Genomic DNA, 24138 nt, shown 5'->3' with positions numbered 1-24138 from the left:
AATCTGCTAGTACCAGATGTGGTTGGAACAGACATACTCTGCTTCTAATGAACATGATTTTCAATCCATCTCTTAGGTTCTGCATAGGCTGTGCTGACTGACCTTTACTGGGGTTCATTTTCCTGGAGCCAAATAGCACATTTAGTCCAGTCAATGGAAGGGAATGTTCAACCAGCTGCATAGACTTCACATATTCAAGCTTGGCCTGTTCGTTACCCCACTGTCCTGCCTTAATACGGAATCCATTGGGGATCCCAGGACAATACGTTCAGATGTCAAAGTAGTTCAGAGGGATTGTGGGAATTTCATAGCCTTTCCTGATCTTCCCATAGTCAATCATGCCTGCTTGCCAGTGAGGAGGCAGCCATCAACCAGGTCTTCTGAGACTGCTATTTCTGGTAATCCTCCAGAATGTGCTCTAGTTTAGAGTCTCTTGTGATGCAGCTTCCTCTCTCCATGAAGACCAATAGGTTTGTCTCCTTGTTGAACATTAATGTATATAGGAACTATACTACTGCATCAAGGAGGAAATAGTCCTTTGGGTGTACTCTAATGATCTTTTAGAGAACAGAGCTTGCAAGATTCTTTCCTCTCCGTTTAGCTGTTGTACTCAGTCAAGATTATGAACAGAGGGAAGGAGTGCAGACTTGCAACAAGACTGTTATTGAGATCTGTTTTTCAAAGCCAACCTGTCAGCACAATTGACTGAGCAGAACCATGGATGAAGTCAGTGCATGTATTCATTACCTCAGTTGCTCAGTGAATAAAATGGAGACCTGTATTTGGGAAATAACTATGCTAATGTACATAGAACTCCATGAGAGTGCCAACCATTTTGGAGCTGTTAGGCTGGCTCAAATGCTCAGGCTTCATTGCTCAGGGCAAGGTTGCATCTGAGAGTCTTAGGAATGTATGGCTACACTCAGATATCTATGTAAGGCACCTATTACCAAAGCACAGATTTGGGTGGGGATCGTTTGGCCTTAAATTCACCTTTTCATTCTGGGCTTCCAGTTCCCTTACTGCACATCACCAGCTACATCGCAGCCCTGCATTTCTGCAGCTGTTTGATATATACTCTGTAGGCATGCATCTGTGTTCTGTGGTCACCCATTGGAGCATGCTTGATGACTGAACCAGATGAAATATGTCACTTATGTGATGCCATTGGGTCCTTTCTAGTGGGAGGTTATGGAATGCTGATGCTAAACTCCATATTATTTTGAAATATAACCCTGATGTAGTCAAGAACAAGTCCCTTATCAGTAAAATCCAGACTTTGAACATGTTGGATTTATCCCAGTTTCACCTCTTTTAGAATGGCCATGTAAATAAGTTGAGTGAAAAAAAACTAAAATAATTTATTGTTGCACTGAAAAGGCCAACTTCTGTCCTAAGCAGAGGTGACAGGAGGTAACTGAGAATAGAATCCAGAAATTTCATAAAAGGGGGAGGCAGGGGACGGGAGGGAGAATCAAAGGTCCCTAATTGCTCCCATCCAATCTCAAACATAATAGCTCTGCAGTCAGGCTTGGGCATTGCACAATCCAGTAAGTTAAATAAAACAAAACGGGCTCGGCTGTTGCAAGTTAGTGTTGCCAACAAATGAATCTTTGTAGCCTGGTTTTCTTAAACAGATGCAGAGTGTTACATTACGGCCACACTGGCTTTAATTTGCAGGACTGGTCTGGAGAGAGGTGATTCTTAGATGCACATAATTTTTCAAAGCAGATCTTTGAAACAGAAAATCTGATTCTCCTCTTACTTACACTGGTTTTAAATTGAGTTACGGTTGATTTATGCCAGTGAAGTAAGTCGAGATTTAGGCCTATGAAGTTTCATGTTCCTTTTATTAGTGATCATTTTACATGAGTAGTGTTTAAGGTAGAAGGAGAAATTCTTTAGGAATATCAGAAACAGGAAGTCTTGGGGAAAATTAGTGGGAGTCAGTCATCTAAAGGTGGGAGTCTTTTTTTTTCTTTGTTTTTTTCCCCCTCTCGTTAGATTGAGTTTTTGTTTCGATTCCTTCCCTGATACTAGATTAAAAAAATTCTTGATTCAGATTGAACATGATTAAATCTAAAAATATACATGATCATGTATATTTTTAATCTGACATTTCAAGAGTCTATTCTTTAAAAATGCTCTTGAATGTTTTCATAGTGAGTCTATTCTGGTTGCCTGGAAAAGTAACACACAAAATCATGACAACAATAATTTACAGGATCAAATGAACTAGATCTGGAACATGGGGGTGGGAGTCAAGATGGGGAGGTAAGAAGGGATGGAGTGGGAAAGATGTGAAGAATATGACAGGAGCATTCGGAAAGGAGCAGAGACAATGATTTATTTTACTAGAACATTCCCCACTGGAAGTGCTTTCAGAGATAAGGAACTGTTTAGTGCAGATGAGAATCAAGATATCTGAAACTGCAAGAAATTTGTGAGGCTGAATAAGGAATGTCACTGAATTCAGCGATGATAGAGATGTATATGGTGACTGACTGTTCTTATTAAAAAATCAAACTCGGCTAGATGCTGAGCATTGTTCTCTCAAACCATTGTTGTGAGCAGCAATTTCTGATCCTCCTTGTTAAATCCGTGGCCAGAGATCAAACCTATGATCTTTAGAACAAAATACCTTTTGGGACTGGCCACCAAACCCTTTACTCTGACACCTCCTTATCCAACAGGTAGTCATCGAGTTATGCAAGATAAGAAGCTGCCAAAAGGACATTCCAGCATCATTGCTCAGGCACCATTCCCTCTGAAGTCTGTGGGAATCTTGCTTGATTAAGGATAGCCAAGATTTGGCCTAAAAAGTAGAAGAGATCTGGACATCAGTCATTGGTCTTGTCCTTTTCCAAACTGCTCAGGACATTTGCAAGACTTCAGAGAGTGCAGTAAAAGCAGCAGATTTGCAATACCTTTGTTCCTGCACACCATGCATTTAGGGATTAATAACAAGAATTTTAGTTATAAGCTGGGGACGCATCAATTAGAAGTAATGGAGGAGGAGAAGGACCTTGGAGTATTGGTTGATCACAGGATGACTTTGAGCCGCCAATGTGATATGGCCGTGAAAAAAGCTAATGAGGTCTTGGGATGCATCAGGTGAGGTATTTCCAGTAGAGATAATGAGGTTTTAGTACCGTTTATACAAGGCACTGGTGAGACCTCACCTGGAATACTGTGTGCAGTTCTGGTCTCCCATGTTTACGAAGGATGAATTCAAACTGGAACAGGTACAGAGAAGGGCTACTAGGATGATCCGAGGAATGGAAAACTTGTCTTATGAAAGGAGACTCAAGGAGCTTGGCTTGTTTAGCCTAACCAAAAGAAGGTTGAGGGGAGATACGATTGCTCTCTATAAATATATCAGAGGGATAAATACCTGGGAGGGAGAGGAATTATTTAAGCTCAGTACCAATGTGGACACAAGAACAAATGGATATAAACTGGTCATTGGGAAGTTTAGACTTGAAATTAGATGAAGATTTCTAACCATCAGAGGAGTGAAGTTTTGGAATAGCCTTCTAAGGGAAGCAGAGGGGGCAAAAGACCTATCTGGCTTTAAGATTAAACTCGGTAAGTTTATGGAGGAGATGGTATGATGGGATAACATGATTTTGGCAATGAATAGATCTTTAATATTCATGGTAAATAGGCCCAATGGCCTGTGATAGGATGTTAGATGGGGTGGGATCTGAGTTACTACAGAGAATTCTTTCCTGGGTATCTGGCTGGTGAATCTTGCCCATATGCTCAGGGTTCAGCTGATTGCCATATTTGGGGTCGGGAAGGAATTTTCCTCCAGGGCAGATTGGAAGAGGCCCTGGGGGTTTTTCGCCTTCCTCTGTAGCATAGGGCATGGGTCACTTACTGGAGGATTATCTACTCCTTGAAGTCTTTAAATCATGATTTGAGAACTTCAATAGCTCAGACATAGGTGAGAGGTTTATTGCAGGAGTGGGTGGGTGAGATTCTGTGGCCTGCATTGTGCAGGAGGTCAGACTAGATGATCATAATGGTCCCTTCTGACCTTAATATCTATGAATCTATGTACTATATAATACCTTCAGATGACAATTTTGCATGTCAGATATGGATAACTGGCAAGGAACATATATAGCTTTCCAGAGTAGGTGTCATCATCAGCTGTGTTTCCTTATGTTACTTCTAATTTTTAAGTCAATTTGCTGCTAGTGAAATTGAAGGCCCTGGAGGTTCAAATCCTTGATTATAATAACAACAACAATAGCAGCATTTAGATATTTTTATCTCCTTTTTACAGAAGTGGAAACTAAGAAGCAAAGAGATTGTGTCCTGATTTTCAGAGATGCTGAGCACATGTAGCTTCTAAATTGGCATGCAAATGACTTGCCCAGGAAGTCTGAGATAGCGAAGGCTCCTGAGCACATTCAGTCCTTGGCCTCTTGGCTGAGATATCCAATAAGATTGTCCGTTAGTATCAACCGTGATGGTGATTTTTGTACTGTGACTGGTGACTCTATTTAACAGCGCCTCTGTCTGTAAGATACCTGGACTTGTTGCTGCAGACTGTGCAACTGAATGGAATCTGAAGAATTTGGTCTAATATTTACCCTGGTATTTGTCCCTTGATAAGAAATGGGTCATTCACAATCATGTAAATCACACAATGTGGGCAGGTTAGTAACAGTGTTTGCTTTGTGTTTCACGCGCTTATCGCTCACATTCTTCTGAGGTCTGTTGCACATTGTGATTTTATGCAGATTAATAGGAAAATTTTCTTTCTTCTCTTATTTCCAGGAGCTGGTTTTAAAGAGGCAGTCTTATCCCTCAACATCCTTTCTTTTTTGTTCATGTACTGATGTTATTATTTGTAGTGCGAGAGTGCCAGTTAAGGATCAGGACCCCACTGCATGAGGTGCTGTACAAACTCAGAACAAAAAGACAAGCCCTGCCCCAGAGAGTTTGCAGGCTGAGAAAGGGCTGAGATTACCGGACATGCTGTGCCTTTCCCTAACTTTAACCAATAACATTGTACCTGCATGCCACAGCAAAGCTGCATGAGTATGTGGGGGGAACATTCACCAAACACCAATGAAATAAGCTGAAATTTGCCATATTCTTTTGCTCAGTGACTGCAAACAGATTTATCTATAAATCTTGGTCTTGGACAATTATTTATTCTCTCTGACGTCCCTCTCCATGGGAAACCATGCACCTGACTGTCCTCTCACTTATACTTCTTTGACTCCTGTGTAGCCCCACTTGCTTCAGGGAATTACTGCAGATTGACAACAGTGTGAGGGAAGAATCAAGCACCGTCTTTATAATGACCAGAGAATAACTAAGGTAGATTTTTGGCTACAATACACAGGCTGACTTTATTGCAGCCTTTGTAAAGGCTTTTTTACTTTGATTATACAGTAGCTACCAACCCCTAAACTTAACCAGGTTGGAACAGTTGATTTCCCTTCCCCTAAACCACTGAGCAGCTTGCCTGGTTAATATGTGTTCATCTTTCAGTGCATTCCTAACTGTAACATGAAAAGCCAGATTCTTTGCTGCTGTAAACCTTACTCCCAGGGCCATTCTGCACCAAAAATTTAAAAATTCTGCCAATTTTATTTGTCAAAATAACACTACGTAATCATGCCAGTTGCAATTATTTTGGTAATTTATTTCAAAATACCTGTCAGCAAGTATGTCTGTAACAATATAGAGACACACAAAAATTCCCCCAGGAGTAGAGAGTTAAAAAAGTTCCAATGACAACCCAGTTCCTCTTTTTCTGCCCCCTTATCTCCCCCCCCTCTGCCCAGCCGGGGGGCCAGACACCCACAACCCCACCTCCCCACAGCCCACCTGTGGGCCCCCCTAGCCAATACATTCGAACCCACTGCCCCCCAGAGCTCAGCTGCGGGCCCCCCCCTTGCCCAGACACCTGTGCCCTCCCTCTCCCCAAGCCCAGGGATCCAGCAGTAGAAACAACCGGATGCTTGGTCCCAGGCTTGCACAGAGTTTCCTGTGCACCGCCCTCTCCTTCCCTCTGGGCATGCTGGGAACTGCAGCTGCCAGGAGCCCTCTAACTCCCTCCCCATTCCCCCCAGCAGTGTCTTCTATGTGCAAGTGGTGCTCTGACGAGTCCAGCAGCCCCTAGTGATGGCTAGCAGCACTTCAGCCCATTTCTGTGGGGAAAAGGAAATTCTGCACACGCAATGTTAATTTCTTCAAAATTCTGCATTGCGCAGTGTCGCAGAATTCCCCCAGGAGTCAAACCTGTTACATCAACTGAGAACCTACACCGGATTTACATCAGCTGAGAATCTGGCCTGAAGTCTTCCTGTATTTCCCAAAATATGAACAAATACTTCTGATCATATTGATAAACAAGAAACCAATTTCCATGTTGCTTTACAGGTGGATCTCGCCCCAAGAGCCCTTTCTCAAACTATTGGTTACTGAGTCACACTACAGTTTTAGGTCCTGATCCTGCAAGCAGAGTGACCCCTGTATGAGTACTCATGTGAATAAAGTTTTGCATATGCTTAAGTGTTTGCAGGGTATGTGCCTTAGTCTCAGCAGTGACATCGAATTTTGTCTGGGACAAGTAGGGACTCCTCTTCACTAATGTAATGTTGATTAGTAGACTGTTTGGAGGAGCTGAAAGAATTTTTAAAAATTCCTTCCTATAGGCTAAGCTTCAAGGGTGAATTCCATTATATACAAAGGATTCTTTTCAAAACAGTGAGAAACTGTTTTTCCATTTTAGCTTCGCATATTGGTGTTGTCTGTCATTACTCTTAAATACTGTAGTGTTTTGTTTTATTTTATAGTGTAAGTGTAGCTGTGTTCAGGTGTGAATATGAAATTTACCACTATAAAGCTCCCTAAAGAATAGCAGATATACAGTACATATAGGAGGACCAGAGCTATCGTAGGACCCAGGAGTCCTGAATCCAAATCCGCTGCTATACTCTCTAGTCTACATTTCTTAAGGGTAATGACTGATGTTTATATAGCACCTTTCAACCACGCAACAATGTTTAATAAATTAGAGTAATAAAAAATGCTGTTAATCAAAGACCAGCTGTCCAACATGGGGCTGGCTTTGTGGATTGTGTTGAAGGCTATGAGGGCAGCTTTTGTAACTGTCCAGCATTCGCTAATTTTTAATCTGATAATGTTTGTCTTGCTGGTTGAACAATGAATTCTGTCTGTGACTCTGAAGTTCTACTTCAAATAGGAAACCATTTTGGGCAGGGGAGGATTTTGCAAGTATAATATACTTTACTTGCAGACTGTCAGGATGCATTGTTCTTGGCCGACACAGTGTATTCGCATGCTTGAAGATGGTGGTTTATAATTTTAACTTCAAATGCGGCAGTCAGGGCAGAAAATCAGATTAGCAAACTTGAGTTGCTATGAACTACCCCCTCCCATGTACTTCTCTCAGATACAGAGTACGTAGTTAGTGACAAAAACAAAGGGAGGAATTGGATGTGATCATTTTCTGTTCTGCTTATTGTAAGCCATTTACTCTTTAATGAATACAGTCGCGTAAAACAAACTTGCTGTGTCTCAGTTACTGCATTGTGTGTGTGATGGATTCTTTAATCATTATAGTTTGGGTGTCTAATGTAGTTCAGTTTCTGTAATACTCAAAAACTCATGCTATCTGAATTTAGGGCCATATTTGGTAACAGACAAAACCATCCGATTATATTTTTGCAGCAAATACTTTATGGGCTGTATGCTTCCTCACGCTGTGCACTATGGAGAGGAAAGGAAAGCAAAAGACCAGAAAACCTAGTCAAACAGAGCTGGAATTTGCAAAAGGCTGCGGCACATCCTCCCCCTTTTTCCTGAGATCTCAGAGGTTATTTTGGAGGAACATGAAAATTGTTGGGGTTAGGAGCTGTGCTTGGCTTGAGGGTAACAACTGCTCGAGATGGGATCTTGATGCCCTGAGGAAACTTTGTATTTTCAGACGGATAAGTTCACTAACACTAATGCTGCTCAGAGCATCAATAATTTCCACTCCATTAAGTTTATTCCTTCGAAAGGAGTGGGAGTACACAGCACAGCAGGTGACCCAACAGCAGTATGAATCAGTGGTAAGCCATGTCGTTGGAGGCAGAGGGACTGGAGAGTGGGATGGAGGGGCAGTTATGCTGCAGGGATGATCCAAAAACTGCTACATAAGGGGCAGGATTTCCCATGGATCACTGGGCTCCATCTGTTTAGTATCTAATGTCCTGTGCTACTTCTGCCTGGCCACTAAGCCCCGCCCAGAATGGACAATTTGTTGGGATTTCCTTTTTCAGAGTTTTAGAATAATTCCCCCATGTGTCCTGATTGCTTTCACTGACGCGGCCTTTGTGCTATTAAACATCAAGTCTAGTGAGACAACAGTGAAAGCCATTTGAGAGCAAAACCCTTACTGAAGGCTGAGCATCTGCAACTCCCACTGAACTCCATAGGCACTGCAGGTGCAGAGTGTCTCTAAAGAAGTTCTGAGGCCCCTCAGCTCGCACTGAAGTCTGTAAAAAGACCCGGCATTGTGAGTCTGCAGGATCAGGCCTGTATTTTAGAAGGGAGAAGCACTGTGCTAAACAGGATTCCAATACTACCTGGTGTTGAGAGCCTCCTGCAAGGGGGTAGTTGCCCCTGACCTCTATTGACTACCCAGGGGGAATTGAGAGCTCTCGGGATCAGACCCCAGTAGATTTTGTGTGCTCTGAGAGGAAAAGAAAACCTACTTTTTCTTTCAAATTCATTCATACTGAAACACCACTAAGAAACATTGGAAAGTTTCTTGAAGAGCTGTAGCTCACAAAAGCTTATGCTCAAATAAATTGGTTAGTCTCTAAGGTGCCACAAGTTTCAGAGTAACAGCCGTGTTAGTCTGTATTCGCAAAAAGAAAAGGAGGACTTGTGGCACCTTAGAGACTAACCAATTTATTTGAGCATAAGCTTTCCTGAGCTACAGCTCACTTCATCAGATGCATATCGTGGAAACTGCAGCAGACTTTATATATACACAGAGAATATGAAACAATACCTCCTCCCACCCCACTGTCCTGCTGGTAATAGCTTATCTAAAGTGATCATCAGGTGGGCCATTTCCAGCACAAATCCAGGTTTTCTCACCCTCCACCCCCCCACACAAATTCACTCTCCTGCTGGTGATAGCCCATCCAAAGTGACAACTCTTTACACAATGTGCATGACAATCAAATTGGGCTATTTCCTGCACAAATCCAGGTTTTCTCACATCCCCCCCACCCCCATACACACACAAACTCACTCTCCTGCTGGTAATAGCTCATCCAAACTGACCACTCTTCAAGTTTAAATCCAAGTTAAACCAGAACATCTGGGGGGGGGGGGTAGGAAAAAACAAGAGGAAACAGGCTACCTTGCATAATGACTTAGCCACTCCAAGTCTCTATTTAAGCCTAAATTAATAGTATCCAATTTGCAAATGAATTCCAATTCAGCAGTTTCTCGCTGGAGTCTGGATTTGAAGTTTTTTTGTTTTAAGATAGCGACCTTCATGTCTGTGATTGCGTGACCAGAGAGATTGAAGTGTTCTCCGACTGGTTCTTTTTACTCAGTTTTGTGTTGCAGTATATCGGGGATGGGTGTCTAGGTGGGTTTAAAAATGTTTTAATCTGTCCGTTACAATGAGCCTATTGTAGTAATTTCTAGGGCTTCTGAGCCTGATTCTCTTCTCACTCACAATGGTTGGAATTAAGTGCAATGCCACTGAAGCCAAGGCGAATCATGCTCATTGTCTGCAATGGGTTTTTTCCACTAGGTTTAACTGCATTAAACTGCAGTTTGTTTGTTTTTTATATTGGGATTGACACAGCTGTTGCTTAAAGTCAATAAGATTGCACAGACAGAGAAGGCCAAATATGTCAGGGATTAGAGTTTATATAATGTAGCTGCTGCGTTGGATTGGTTACTCATTGATTGGGATAAACACTCTCATTTCCAAGTGCTGCTACTTCCTACTTTGTAAAACACACTACGTGGAAATGTGCATTTTATTAATTAATGAAATACTAGATTAAAGTTGAAAATAAGTATTTAATTGCTAGAAGGGGAAAAGGTGTGGTTGAATGATATTCATCAAGTGGGGTTACAGAGTCCATTAAAACATCTACGTTCATGGTTTGCCACCTGCTTCCATCTAACGAAAGCCAAACCTGAGCCTCCCCGTGAGAAGTTTGATTGTTATTGGGCTTGATTGTCTGAAGAGCCCTTGACTTCAGTGGGACCTGAGAATGCTCAGTTCTCAAGCACTGTGCAGGACTGGGCCCTAAAATAGGTCAGTTTCCCTTTGCATACACAATACAAGATGAACAGGCCATAGGCATGGAGTTTCTTTTCCCCAGGGGTGTTTCCCCACCCCCACTCCACCCCTACCCCAAGGCCCTGCCCTCACTCCACCTCTTTCCGCCCCAGCTCCATCCCCTCCCTGAGGCCCCCTCTGGATTGCTGCTCTCTGCACTCCCCAAGCCTCTCCCCCAGCCGCCGATGAGCTGTTTGACAGCGTCGCTGATGAGCTGTGGCTGGAGGGTGCTAAGCATCAAGTATTTTTTTTCTGGGGTGCTCCAGCCCCGGAGCACCCAAGGAGTCAGTGCCTATGGAACATGCCACTGACTGTTGAGTAAGTCACTTCTCCTATACTTTCAACTCGAATAATAAAACTAAGCTTGCCAAAGACTCTCCTCTGTTTAAAGAACTCCACATGCACATATATGGACAGTTTTGCACGTACAGGCAAAAAACCCCAACCTATACACTCTGGGGATGGGGCAAATAGCTCCTCAACTTTCCCTGTCTCAACCACTAGAAATATTTCTTTCATTCAGATGTGATTGATTTTTATTTCATTAATCAAGAGATTTACAATCTGTTTAGAATAAATTCTCATGTACTAGAACTCAGTGTGTAGTGAAGAGGAATGAAAAGCGCATGTGTATCTGTGCATCCTACTGTGTAGATTTGCTATTCTGGTTCATGCAAGCCTCTGCTTAGATTGGGGCCTGATCCTAGCTGTAGCCGTTGTTTATGTGAGTCAAGAGGAGTACTCATATTAATAACGGCTGCAGGACTGGGTCCAGAATGGAGCTGGTCAGTAGGAAAAAAAATGACTTCACTAAATAAGGCTCAAACTTACAACACTTATTATGTGAGTTTAACTCCCACTGATCACCTAGGAACAAATGTAATAAGGTTCCATTGTTTACGGTACTGGAGTCGGACCGAGCTGAAATGCAGTTAAATGCTAAAGATACAGGATGAATTATTTTTTATAGTGTACACAGTGTGCAGGGTACTTAATTACTAACTGCTAGGGACATCAATTCAGCTGCAGTTGGAAGATGACCCCTAAAAATTCATTTTGCCACCTGCCCACATCATATTAGCTGCATTTGGAGTACCAGTGGGACCTCTGCTCTTTGGAAGGGGGCTAGAAGTCCAAGGGGTGTGAAAATGTAGGGGAGAAGGGAACAAAGAGGGGAATGGAGGTGAGAGAAGTGAAAATGAAATGTTTAAAAAAGGATTAAAAAAGTAGGACAAATAATCTGAAAGAAAACATGGACACAGAGAGATTCTCAGCAAGGGAGAGAGGGAAATACCCAGAGACACCTTGTTCCACTCCAGAAAGCTTGTTCTAGATACACGTTGAATCATTGAAGTTTCTGGTAATTCCCCTGATTTTTGGATGGACTGACACCTCTCCCACAGACCTGACCCACTCTGGATGCTACAGACTGACCTGACATTTCATTTTGGAAAAGTCCGTTCCAAAGTAGGAGTGTCCAAGACTAGAATGGTCATCCCAAAGTGAGCATAGATGCCCCACAATTACTAAACCTATTCACAGGCATGAATCACTCGACCTAGGGGAAATCTGCCTCAGGGGTTCAAACCATGCGTCATATTTATTAAGTGTTGTTTCAGGCTGCTCTGATGGAAAGATTGTGCCTGTGAATTTACAATGTCACTAAACCAGCAGCACTGCATGCTTTGTTTAGTGCAAGGAGAGTTGTTCTCCCTGGATTGTCAGGAGAATTTAGAGACACGATAAAAAAATCTCTAATACTCAGAGAGGCCTTGGTCTAGTCTGGACAAGTGTTGTACAGACTGCCAAGAAAGTTAATTGATTCATTAACAGTAACCAACATAATCTAAGGAAGGTCACCCCAAACAAGAGCAAATTAAAGAGAGGAAGAAAACTTGTCCTTAAAGGAAGGATAAGATTTGTCCTTGTTAACTGGCTGCAGCTTAGGGTCACCATTCTCCCTCTGTACAGAGATATTTGCCAGAAATGTAAAATGTTTTTATGACCGATTAACTGGGCTGCTAATATTTTAACAGCAGTAGAGTACTCCATGAGTAACTGTACTATGCCTTAGGACTGGTGCCAGAGCCTGAATCCTTTACTCACAAGAGAATCACTTGCACAAGTATACTCAGTAGGATTTTTCAGGAAATCTCTCATTGTTACACTCTCACTAGTGGCAGTAGGAGTTCTAATGCGGACAGGGTACATGCTTTTATCGCCGTGTTATCCATACCTGATCTGAGCAGAGTTACTGTCCACAGAAGAAATGCAGAATGGACAACAACCGTGTAAGCTTCTGTGCATTGACCTGCTATTATTGATATTACTATTGTACTTAGGAACCCTAATCAAGGATCAAGGCCTCATTGTGCTAAGCACTGTATGGCCAATTCAGAAGTAGCATAGTCTAGTGAAGAGAACACTGTCTTGAGACTCAAGAGATGGGGGTTCTACTCCAGCTCTGCCGCTGATCTGCTGTGTGACATTTGGGCAAGTCACTTCCCCTCTGTGGCTCTGTTTCCCCTGCCACCCTCTGTCTTCTCATTTATTCAGATGGTAAACTCTCAGGGATTGGGGGAAGAGGCGGGGGTGGCAGCCTGGGGGAAGGGGTGGAGTGAGGGTGGGGAGGAGTTGTTCCGGGCCCCGCACACCCTTAGGGACTGCCCTGCTCAGGGCAGTGACCGTCTCTCCCTACACAAAGGGGCCACGCTGGAGTCCCTGTGTACTATTGTAATACATACTGTAAATAATAACCAATGGAAATCAAGTTGGCCTTAACTTTCCATTTCAAATTTGTACCTTGAATGGTTAGTGACTTTATTTCTTCCTTAGATTTCTGAATGGTACACTACTAATGCACCTGACTTCATCTGCTGTTTTTCTTACGTTTTTTAATTTAATGCATGTCATTGTAATCCTCCGACAAGGAAACGACAATATATGCTACATGCCTCGAATGTGTACATTGTTCCAGAATTGTGTACTACAGGGTTGCTTGGACATGTCTAAGACCCAGAGACTGCATTCTATGTGGCGGCTTAGCCACTCAGCGGCTTAGGAAAACAATAGCATCGTTTTGATATCAGTTGCATTTTGAATGTGTTTCCTTTTTCCTTTTGCAGAGGGGTTTTAGCTCCACATAATTGTTTAAAACACATTCAGATTGAAGTTTCCGATTTCAGGATTTAGGGGAAAAGAGCCCAAGAGTGTAACAGGTGTCTCATTTACCCTCTCCCCCTTCCCTTCTTCATTTTGCCCAGTCTGGGTCTTTGTTCTATCTCAGGCTTCAATCTGCAGCCTCTCCTAACAGTTTATGCCCAAGACCACGGCTTCAAGCCCAGTCAGACAGGTCTTTTCTCTTCAGGTATTGAAGCTGCCTCTGCGGCCTTGGAGAGGCTCATGTTCCCTGCAAGTGTAAGGTCTGCTCAGGTTTCAAAAGCAGGTCTCAAAAACTTAGGGAGGACAGAGACTAAAACTATTGTTGATGGAGTGTTCTCTGAGAACTGTGGGGTGTGAGTCTCCTTCCTGTACATTGGCTTCGGCTGCTCAGAGAGACCCGATGACCATTCCTGCTGTGGTAAGTGAAGACCCGGGGGGACAGGGGGCCTTCAGAGTCATCCAGACTGCCAAAAAAGAAGAGACCATATAGTCTAGAATGAGAATCCAAGAGAAGGGGAAAGCCACCCTTTTAGACTGGGTTTAAGACGACCTTGAGTCCTGGGATAGGTACTTCTGAGGCTTCTACTTCCTCTGATACCAAGACCCCAGCGCCAGGTAAAAAGATCATGAAGATCATGCCAGGTTCTGAGAAGCCATCTGGTAAACAACTTTGAGCAGCATCGATACCAATACTGGATCCGTGTCTCCGAAACACAAGGACTCATCTATGAGCAAGGCTAAATTGTCTTCAGACCATGGTGGGAGAGTGCCTGGTCAGACTACCCCTCAGTACTATCTAGGCTTCCTGGTATCATTCAGGTATCATCATCCTTTTCCCACAAAGTCCTTTAGATCCTGAAGAACCTGAGTTACCTTTGCTGAGTGGTACTGAGAGAGATTTCTCCCTAGTATTGACTTACCTTCTGGAGTTGAGTTACCCTCCTGAATCCAGGAGATTGGTTTGTCTCTCTTGACCTGCTGGACACTTATTTTCATATAGGCATGCACCCATCTCACAGATGTTTCCTACATTTTATAGTTGGCAGGGACCACTGTCAGCATTGTATCCTACCCTTTGGCCTCTCCACTGCCCTAAGAGTTTGTATTAAAGTCTTCTAGGCCCTCACAGCCCAACTCCCAGTGTAGTTTCAAACAGAACTACACCAACACAAACTAGATATCTTTTGGAGTATTGCAGCAGGGTCTACGCAAGGCAGTCGGAGTGCAGCACATTGTGCACTTCGCAAATGATGCCCCTCTTGCGCACTTTGTCAGCACCATGTGAAAGATTCCTAGTCTGCTAAGTTAACAGATGTAAACAGGTTTCAGAGGAGCAGCCGTGTTAGTCTGTATCCGCAAAAAGAAAAGGAGGACTTGTGGCACCTTAGAGACTCACCAATTTATTTGAGCCTAAGCTTTCGTGAGCTACAGCTCACTTCATCGGATGCATGTAAACAGTATCTAAAATTGGTATGAAGGTAAATGCATTAGATTCTGATTCTAATTTTATGGCCTTGCTGTGTCAGTGCTTCCCCTACTTCCAAAGCAAACTTTCTGTGTCTATTTTTCTTTCTATCGCAGCTTCAAAAGCTCCAGGACTCTGCTCTTTGCCAGATATCCAGTGTTTTATCTTCCTGAACTTCTTAAATGTGGCTCCAGCCTTACCCCACTGAAGTCAATGGGAGTTTTGCCATTAGTAAACCTATTATGCTTGGCATTTTCACATGGTGGCCCCTTATTCAGGGCCAGAATCTAACTTCTGTGTCTGTTTGGATTGTCTCTAAAAAAAGCCAGCGCTCTTCCAAGAGTCAAGTAGATCTTTCAGACTTAAAAATAGTTTGGTTAATTCTATTTCCCATTTGCATTATTCTGCATGAAAACAATTTTATTCCCAAAGAACCCAGCACAAATTTCCACACTATGCTGCTGCTCTGCCATTGCTTTACCAGAAGCTAGTTAATTTGTTTACTGTGCCTTGCAAGTCCAAGTTCCTTTTATAAATTAACTTGTAGCTGCCCCTCTGCTTGGCTGCTCTCCACCTTCTCTCTTGGTTCAAAATGAATGATACCAGGACTGTCTTTGAAACAAGCCAGGAATGTGAGGCTTTTTGTTCAAACAGCAGCATCACCAGTGAAATCTTTCTCCCCCTGCCAGCTGGAAATGTGCATCATAGGGGATTGTAGATTAAAATTCTGGTTAGTTCTTGACTTTTTTTTCAGAAAGGAAGACCATCTATAACTTTGACTGCGTTTGGATATAATTTGAATCTCTTTGGAAAGTGGGTCAGTATTAAGGAGCTTGGCATGGAAGGTTTTGAAGAATCTGGTTTCTTTTTATGTTGGTAACTAATTAAAATCACTGTGATCATCAGGTTTAAGTGCAGTTTTAAAGGGGAAATACTGAACTGGGTCACTGGATGGGTCCTCTCTGACTCTGCCAAGCTTTAGTACCTTCTGTGAATACATCCAAGAGGTTCTGTGCTGAGGTGGGTTAGCTAATGTGAATATTTGTTATGTTTAATAGCTCCAAATGTCTTTAGCCAGTTTGCTTTATCTGCTTAAGTGAACTGCTTGCGGAGATGTTGCTCATTGTACTTGATCCCCATGCATCATAAATAATAATAGTGTTGTGTCAATGTCAGGTGCTCCATATTTGGTCCTATAAACATAGGGTGTTTTTTAAACAATTGGCAGAGTTGCTCTCATGTACAGAACATTTATTATATGTGAACTCTTAGCAGCTGCTGCTGCTTTTTCCATTGCATTTAAGTGTCTGTAAGGGAGTTCTGAGTCTCCCAATGCTGAAAGTATTTGCCTCTCTTTATGATGTATATCTTGCTGCTGACAGCACAATCTGTGAAGACAGATTGAGTCTCTAGCAGCATTTAATTTTGGTGGTCCCTCTGCTATCAGTTAAGAGAGATTTCACAGGATGTAGAGTTTTAAGTTAGAGGATAAGTGGCATGAAAGCTTAACTGAAGTAATGAGCGGCTTTTATGACGCCCGTCAAACAAGGCATGAACTAGTACTTGCTTCTCAATGAGTCTTTGTGGAGCAACTTACCAGTGTGTCCCCTGGGACAGTATACTGGCCCTTGTTTGTGTTTGTGTATTGCATTAGAAATGATTTACTCCACATGTATTTCAAGCCTGTGAGCAAAGCCAGCCCACTATGCTTTGGGCTGGGTAGCTTAATTTTTTTATTTAAAGTAAAGTTAGTGCAGATGAAAAGTGCTGGATTGGCCGGGGTCCTCTGTTTTACCTCTGAATAGATAAAGCACAGGCAGGGACTGCAGCTGCTGGTGCACCTCAGCCAGATCCTAGAGGGAGCGCTGCTGCATGAGTGAACACGTCAGTCTTCATGGCTCACAGTGTCGATCTGGGAAAACTGGCTGTGCCATTGGTGAATTCTGTGTGAGATTATGAACTCTCTGTGTGTATCTTTGCCAAGCTGCAAACTCCACTTTGACTCTGCAGTGCTTTGCCTTCTCTAGTGTCCCTTTGCCTCCGTGGTGGACTGAAATTCCAAAGGTGGATGGCAAAGGGCTAACAAAAGAGGGCTAACGTTAATTTATGTGCCTGCCATACCTCTGAAATGTAATAGTTCTAGACAAAAGACTGGCTGCCAACCTAGGGTGACCAGATAGCTAATGTGAAAAATTGGGGTGGGGTTGGGGGGGTAATAGGTGCGTATATAAGAAAAAGTCCCAACTGTCGGGACTGTCCCTATAGAATCGGGACATCTGGTCACTCTATGCCAACCAGGAGAACTGGTTCAACAGGGTAGAGATCACCTAACAATGAAGTCACCTGGGAAGATTCTGTGATCACCTGCTCATTCTGCCCAGGGAGTCACCTGACAGAAGAGACTGGAAGTTTATAATGGGCAGAAGCGGCCTTTGCTCTTTCAAGGGAAGCTAGAAAGGGAAAATGTGTGTAAGGTTTATTTTTTGTATGGATCTGAGTATTGCATGTGTGATTAAGTGAAGAGCAACTGTGTTGTATAACTCTGGGCAAAGTGTCTGTGTGTTATGTGCTATAGCCACAACGTGCCTCCTGAGAGAGTTAAACTGTAACCCAGAAGGTTCACATCTTCAGTGAGATTCTTGGAGAAGGTGTGTTTAAGCTACTGGGGTACCCTAGGGATCAGTGCTCTTTCTGGAGGCCTAGGCAGGTGGGTTGAGGGACTCTTTGAAGAGGTAACAAGACAGAATTGGTGCACCAGTAGTGTGCCAGAGAGGCCAAGGGAGATAACAGTGTGCAACTTGCTGAGACCCAGGGAAGTTTGAAATACCAGGGGAAACCAGAAATGGGATTCCCCTCACAGCAATCTGGTGGGTAGCCATATCTGACACACTGCTCACTCGAGTGTGCCTCTGCTGAGCTTAGCAACATGTTGTAAAATTAACGCCTATTTTGATGGTGTTTTTTTGTGATGGATGCGAATATGCAAAAGTTGACTCATTACTGACCTGTGCTGGATTCAAACTAGTGGCCTAGAGGAGATAGTCTTGGTATCCTAGGGTTAGTCCCTGAAGAGTAATCTAGTTCCTTCTAGTTTTATTTGTTTTGAATGTAAAAAACATATCCACTTCTGACACTGAAGTACAGTGTTGCTACGAGTGGTAGAATATGGCATTGTAAGAGGTACCATGAAAAATTATCAGTTGTGCATGTTCCTTTTGGATGACTAGGTGGAAATGTATGTAGGGACAACTTATTCTGTTGTATGCTCCAGCTGTCTCCTGTCAACCCACCTCCTTTCTTCTCTTTTTAATCATATTCTTGTTCTCCCTGTTTATCTCATTCTTGGCTTCTCTCCCTGTCCTATCCTTTTTTTCTTGCTCTGTGCTTTTCTCTGTCTTTGTATCTTCACCCTTTCTCTGTTCCTGGGTTCTACTTCACTATACCTGTTTTTTCCCCTCTCCATCTCCCCCTCCTCTTCACTTCACTTCCCCTCTGTTTTTCTCCTTCTAATCACTTTGTTTTCCTCTGCTCAGTTTGCTTTCGCTCTTTGTTTCCCTTCTCTTCCTCACTCGATCCCCTCCTTTTCTCTAATTCATTTTTCCTCTTGACTTTTGAGACAGACACGTGTTTAAAAAATTCTTTCCTAGATGAACAGATTTTATAAAGACGTACGCAACCCCCTAAATGTTAAAACCAATCCCAGCTAACATTAAATCAAGAGTGAGTATGACCACGCTGTGCAATCGCAGGGGAGCTACACAGAGCGATTGGATTAACAGCTGGTGCTAACAAGCTGTGCCATGCAGCTGCCTCCCCACTGCATTACTAGCTCCAGCGTTAGCAGCCCTCAAGCTTCAATCCATTTTCCCCCGGATGGGCCAGCTAGCTAAAGTATTATTTAACTTGAGCTAGAGATTTTTGTGTGTGGACTAGAGTCAGGTTAGGGGCAATAATGGAGTTCTACCTTGAGAGACACTGCAATGGAGATAAGACTATTCTGTATTCTTGACAGTGACCCTAATTTGACTCTTTTCATTAAACACCTGAACCAAAGCCCATTGAAGTCAATGGAAAGAGTACCACTTCAGATGACTTTGGAAAGGGTCCATGAAATACAAACCCACAAAACACTTAAGAACATGCTTAATATGAAGGCTCTTGATAATCTGGAGAACTGGGCTATAGGCAGCAAAATGAAATTCAACAAAGACAAATGTAAGGTGCTACACTTTTACATTTGTGAAAAAACAAATGCACAAATAGAGAGTGGGGGAAAGCTGACTTGGGAGCAGCACTGCTGAGAAGGACCTGGGAGTTGCAGTGGATCACAACCTCAACATGAGTCAGCAATGCGATGCTGTTGCGCAGAAAAGAAAGAAAGAAAAAAAAAAGCAAATGCAATTTGGTTGCATTAACATGCATGTGTCAAGGTTCCTTCCCCACTCTAAACTTTAGGGTACATAAATGGGGACCTGCATGAAAGATCCCCTAAGCTTATTCTTACCAGCTTAGGTTAAAAACTTCCCCAAGGTACAAACTTTGCCTTGTCCTTGAACCCTATGCTGCCACCACCAAGCGTGTTAAACAAAGAACAGGGAAAGAGCCCACTTGGAGAAGTCTTCCCCCAAAATATTCCCCCCAGCCCTACACCCCCTTTCCTGGGGAAGGCTTGATAAAAATCCTTACCAATTTGTACAGGTGAACACAGACCCAAACCCTTGGATCTTAAGAACAATAAAAAAAATCAATCAGGTTCTTAAAAGAAGAATTTTAATGAAAGGTAAAAGAATCACCTCTGTAAAATCAGGATGGTAAATACCTTACAGGGTAATCAGATTGAAAACATAGAGAATCCCTCTAGGCAAAACCTCAAGTTACAAAAAGACACAAAAACAGGAATAGCCATTCCATCCAACACAGCTTATTTTACCAGCCATTAAATAAAAGGAAATCTAACGCATTTCTAGCTAGATTACTTACTAACTTTACAGAAGTTCTGAGTCTGCATTCCTGATCTGTTCCTGGCAAAAGCAACACACAGACAGACAAACCCTTTGTTTCCCCCCCTTCTGATTTGAAAGTGTCTTGTCTCTGGCCAGGAGGGATTTTATAGCACTGTATATAGAAAGGTGGTTACCCTTCCTTTTATTTTTATGACAGCATGCAAGTCACGGGAGGTGACAGTACCGCTCTATGCTCTGCACTGGTTAGGCCTCGGCTGGAGCACTGTGCCTAATTTGGTCATCAATTTATACAAGGATGTAGATAAACTGGAAAGGATCCAGAGGTGAGCAACAAAGATGAGCAAAGGGATAGAATGCAAACCATATGAGCAAAGGCTGAAAGAATTGGGTATCTTTATTTTGGAAAAGAGATTAACAGGGGATATGATAGCGGTCTTCAGATACTTGAAAGGCTGCCATAAAAAAGATGGAGAAAAGTTGTTCTCTTTTGCCATGGCGGTCAGGACAAGAGGCAATGGGTTCAAACCACAGTTTAGTAGATTTAGATTAAATATCAGGAAAAACCTCCTAACTGTAAGAACAGTAGGACAATGGAAAAGACCTGTCTAGGGAAGTTGTGGAAACTTCTTCCCTGGATGTTTTCAAAAGGAGGCTGGATAGCCATCTGTCTTAGATGGTTTAGACACAGCAAACCCTGCATCTTGGCAGGGGTTAGACTAGATAATCCTGGCAGTCCCTTCTAACCCTATGGTTCTAGGATTCTATGAATATTGAGCAATGAGTAGGCGCAAGGGTGAGAGCAACCATACTGCAAGCCACACTTGAGCTACACAGAGTGATTGGATTAGCAGTGCAGGGTATGTCTACCATTGGAGCTGGAGAGGTAGATTCCAGCTCAGGGAGACATACCTCCGCTAACGCTGATCAAACTAGCATGCTAATATAGAGTGGCATAAGTGGCGGGATGGACTGCTGCCTGAGTACATGCCTAGCATCTTGGATGGGTATGTACAAGCCTGGCGACAGAAATTCCAGGCCTCAGGGCCAGGGCTGTCCTTAAGGGGGGGTGGGGACTGGGGCAGAAGAGATGAACCTGTCACTTCCGGGACATCCCGTCACTTGAGGGACCTACCCCGTGCCGGCCCGCGGGGCCCAGCCCTGGAGTGTTTGCGCGTGCCTAGGAGCCCTGTGGCCCGCCCAGGCGATCTAAAAGGGCCCAAGGCTCCTGGCCACCGCTGCCACGGGCCCCCAGGCCCTTTTAAGTCATCCAGGCTCCTGGGCATTTGCCCCCTTTGCCCTTCCCCCATCAGCAGGCCTGGATATGTACTTGGCATGGCTAGCCCACACCACTGCAGCTACACCCTTGTAGGGTGCTAGCTCGACCAGAGCTAGTGTGGGTATGTCTCCTTGAGCTGGAATTTACACCTCCTCTGCCAAGGGCAGACATACCCACAGAGCGATTGGATTAGCAGTTGATGAGTGGTGCTAACTTGAGCTCTAGCCTGTTGTTGCATTCTCACTGCATTACTAGGCTCCTTCTAGTAACTGTTCCAATGAAGACTAGCCCTGAGAAAGAGAAATAATGGACATGATCTGTGCAAAAGTATTGGACTCTTCATTTTTCAAACGGTCTGATGACTGCTGAGTTTTGGTGAATTACTCTTTAGCACTACTGATGTCAGCTGTTTTTGGTACCATTAAATATCAATACACCTAGAAATATGACAGGAACCTTTTGAAATCTGCATTAGTTTCCTTTTGTTTATATAGCCCTCTCTTTTGGTTTGGCTAATGTAACTAAATATTAACACAGCAGAATAAGGTTTGAGACATGCAAACCAGATGTACAGTAAATCTTTATGTAAAGCCCAGGTACTGACAAAAGACATTCATTTGATTGGGGCTGGTGCGCTAGCCAGGCTTGGATTTACTTATTTAGAAAGAAGAGTGACAGTTATACTGATAAAGGTGATTGAATAGAATTGTTTTATAGGAAGGAATAATAATTAGTTAATCTGAAAACCAGTTCCTAACAGATAGTATCTTAGACTAACAAGCATAGCAGGACAAAAAGAAAAGGATTTAGGAGGTATTATAGTTTGGTACATTGAGAATGGGCCTGGTTCTTTTCTCAGGTATGCTGGTGTAAATCAGGAATAATGCCACCAGAGTGTCACTGGTGTAAAATTTGTGTAACGTCAGAATCAGACTCATTTCAGTTCTGAACAAACAGCAGATATAGATAAGTGATACCTTAAATATAGTAACGGATTCAGTTTTATAAAGCTACAATTTGCAGGAAGTCATACAAGCTTCCAGGTTCCAAACACGCATCTTAAAAGGTTAACAGGGCAAGTACACCTGCAGCCACACCAATTTGCACTGTAATCTCACCAGCCCTCACAAACTCCACATCAGACCAGGTCAGTACCTGGTTAAGGATATGTCTAAACTGTGCTAAAAAACCCACGGAATGGAATCTTAGAGCCTGGATCAGCTGACTCAGGCTTGCAGGGCTCAGACTGCAGAGCTATTAAATTGCAGTGTCTATGTTCGGGCTTGGGCTAGATCCTGGGCTCTGAGACCGTCGCACCTCCCAGGGTCTCAGAGCTCAGGCTCCAATTTTGTAAGCCCACAGCCTGAGCTTCATGAGCCTAAGTCAACTGACCTAGGCCAATCATGCCGCAGGCCTTTGTAGTGCAGTGTAGACATACCCTAAAAGATCTTCAAGGTACTAGCAGGAAAACATATTAGTGATTTAGAAAGAGCTGCTTTTCCCTTTGAGTCAGTAATGAATTTATGTCCAAGCCTGGTGTTGGGGGAGCTGTCCAGTTGCAGGTGCAGTGTTTAATGGTAAAATGGTCTGCATCTCTGCTTTATCCAAAAGTCCCCAGGGCACTTTTTGTGATAGCTGGGATGATAATCCTAGCATCCTGCCAAAATTCTAACTCAAGTAATTACATTCTACCGCCCTAAATTTTCTGTTTTCAAATTAATAAGATATTCTTCACTTTCTGTCCTAAAGAGTTGACTTGTGCTGTTATAACAACTGCTGTATTCAGTGTTGCATGAAATGACCCCCCTGTACATTTCCTTTTCTTTTACGCACCAGTTCATGGAAAGTATTGGATAAAGTTGCCAAGCATTAGCATGAACCTGGAGCCATTAATGGATCAGCAAAAAGAACGAGGAGTACTTGTGGCACCTTAAAGACTATCCAATTTATTTGGGCATAAGCTTTTGACACGAAAGTGGGTTTTAGCCCACAAAAGCTTATGCCCAAATAAATCGGATAGTCTTTAAAGGTGCCACAAGTACTCCTCGTTCTTTTTGCTGAGACAGACTAACACGGCTACCACTCTGAAACCTGTCACCATTAATGGATCAGACTCCAAAAAATGGATTGAAATCTAGTATTCATCTCTTTGGGAGTAATTTATTTTATTTTTAAAAATGCCATTCCTGCGCAGTGGAATTCAAGAGGAGCTGGAGCACAAAAGTTATGTTTAGAAGCAAGCATCGCACGTGTTTTCTTTCTATGTAACCCATTTAAATACACACATTTCACATTCCAGTCACACTTTACAGACATTAACATTTACTTTTAAAAGTTAAGCTACTAGAATTAGAACTCAGGAGATCTTGGCTGCCACACCTGTGCTTAAATCACTGGACTCCCTCTTTCACAGTGACTAATGAAGGCCTTTCCCCGCCCCAGTACTACATGAAACTTACACCAGATATTGCTGATACAATGGGAGAAAGAATGGAATCCCAGGATTTTCCCACTTCTTAGAGGTCACATGTTATCTGTGCTCCTTATAAAAACAATTTGGTTGAAATATGCTGAATGTAAATTTTACACTCAGACCCCATTGATTATATTTAGGGCCAGAGTCTCAGCAGATGTCAATAGAGCTACGCTGATTTACTTCAGGTTCAATGGGGTTACAAATGGTTTACACCAGTTGAGGATCTAGTACATAGTCTAACGCCAGGGCTGTAACCAGGGTGGGGTGAGTGGGGTAGCTTCCCAGGCTGAAAGTCATGGGGGTGGGAAAATGGGGCAGGGAAATGAAGGGGAAAAAACAGTAGGGAGTGCACAGATGCTTGCTTGCCCGGGGTACTAAAATGCCTAGTTACGGCTCTGTCTAAATCTGTAATCATCCTTCTCAATGGCTGTTTTTCAAAATGTT

At 43.0% G+C, this 24138-nt stretch overlaps 1 protein-coding gene and 1 long non-coding RNA gene across 4 annotated transcripts in view; one reads left to right on the top strand and one right to left on the bottom strand.

The window, feature by feature from the left end:
- The window catches only part of LOC311525493, a 104038-nt gene that overhangs the window by 30030 nt on the left and 49870 nt on the right, over nucleotides 1-24138 (bottom strand). The window lies entirely within an intron of this gene.
- The window catches only part of SHROOM1 (shroom family member 1), a 78146-nt gene that overhangs the window by 31944 nt on the left and 22064 nt on the right, over nucleotides 1-24138 (top strand). The gene's annotated exons all lie outside the window — the stretch shown is intronic.

Source organism: Lepidochelys olivacea, assembly GCF_965140295.1.
Source record: "Lepidochelys olivacea isolate rLepOli2 genome assembly, chromosome: 8".
Classification (NCBI taxonomy): Eukaryota; Metazoa; Chordata; order Testudines; family Cheloniidae; genus Lepidochelys; species Lepidochelys olivacea.
The sequence above is the reverse complement of the archived record's forward strand: the minus strand, read 5'-3'. Positions and strand labels throughout refer to the sequence as shown.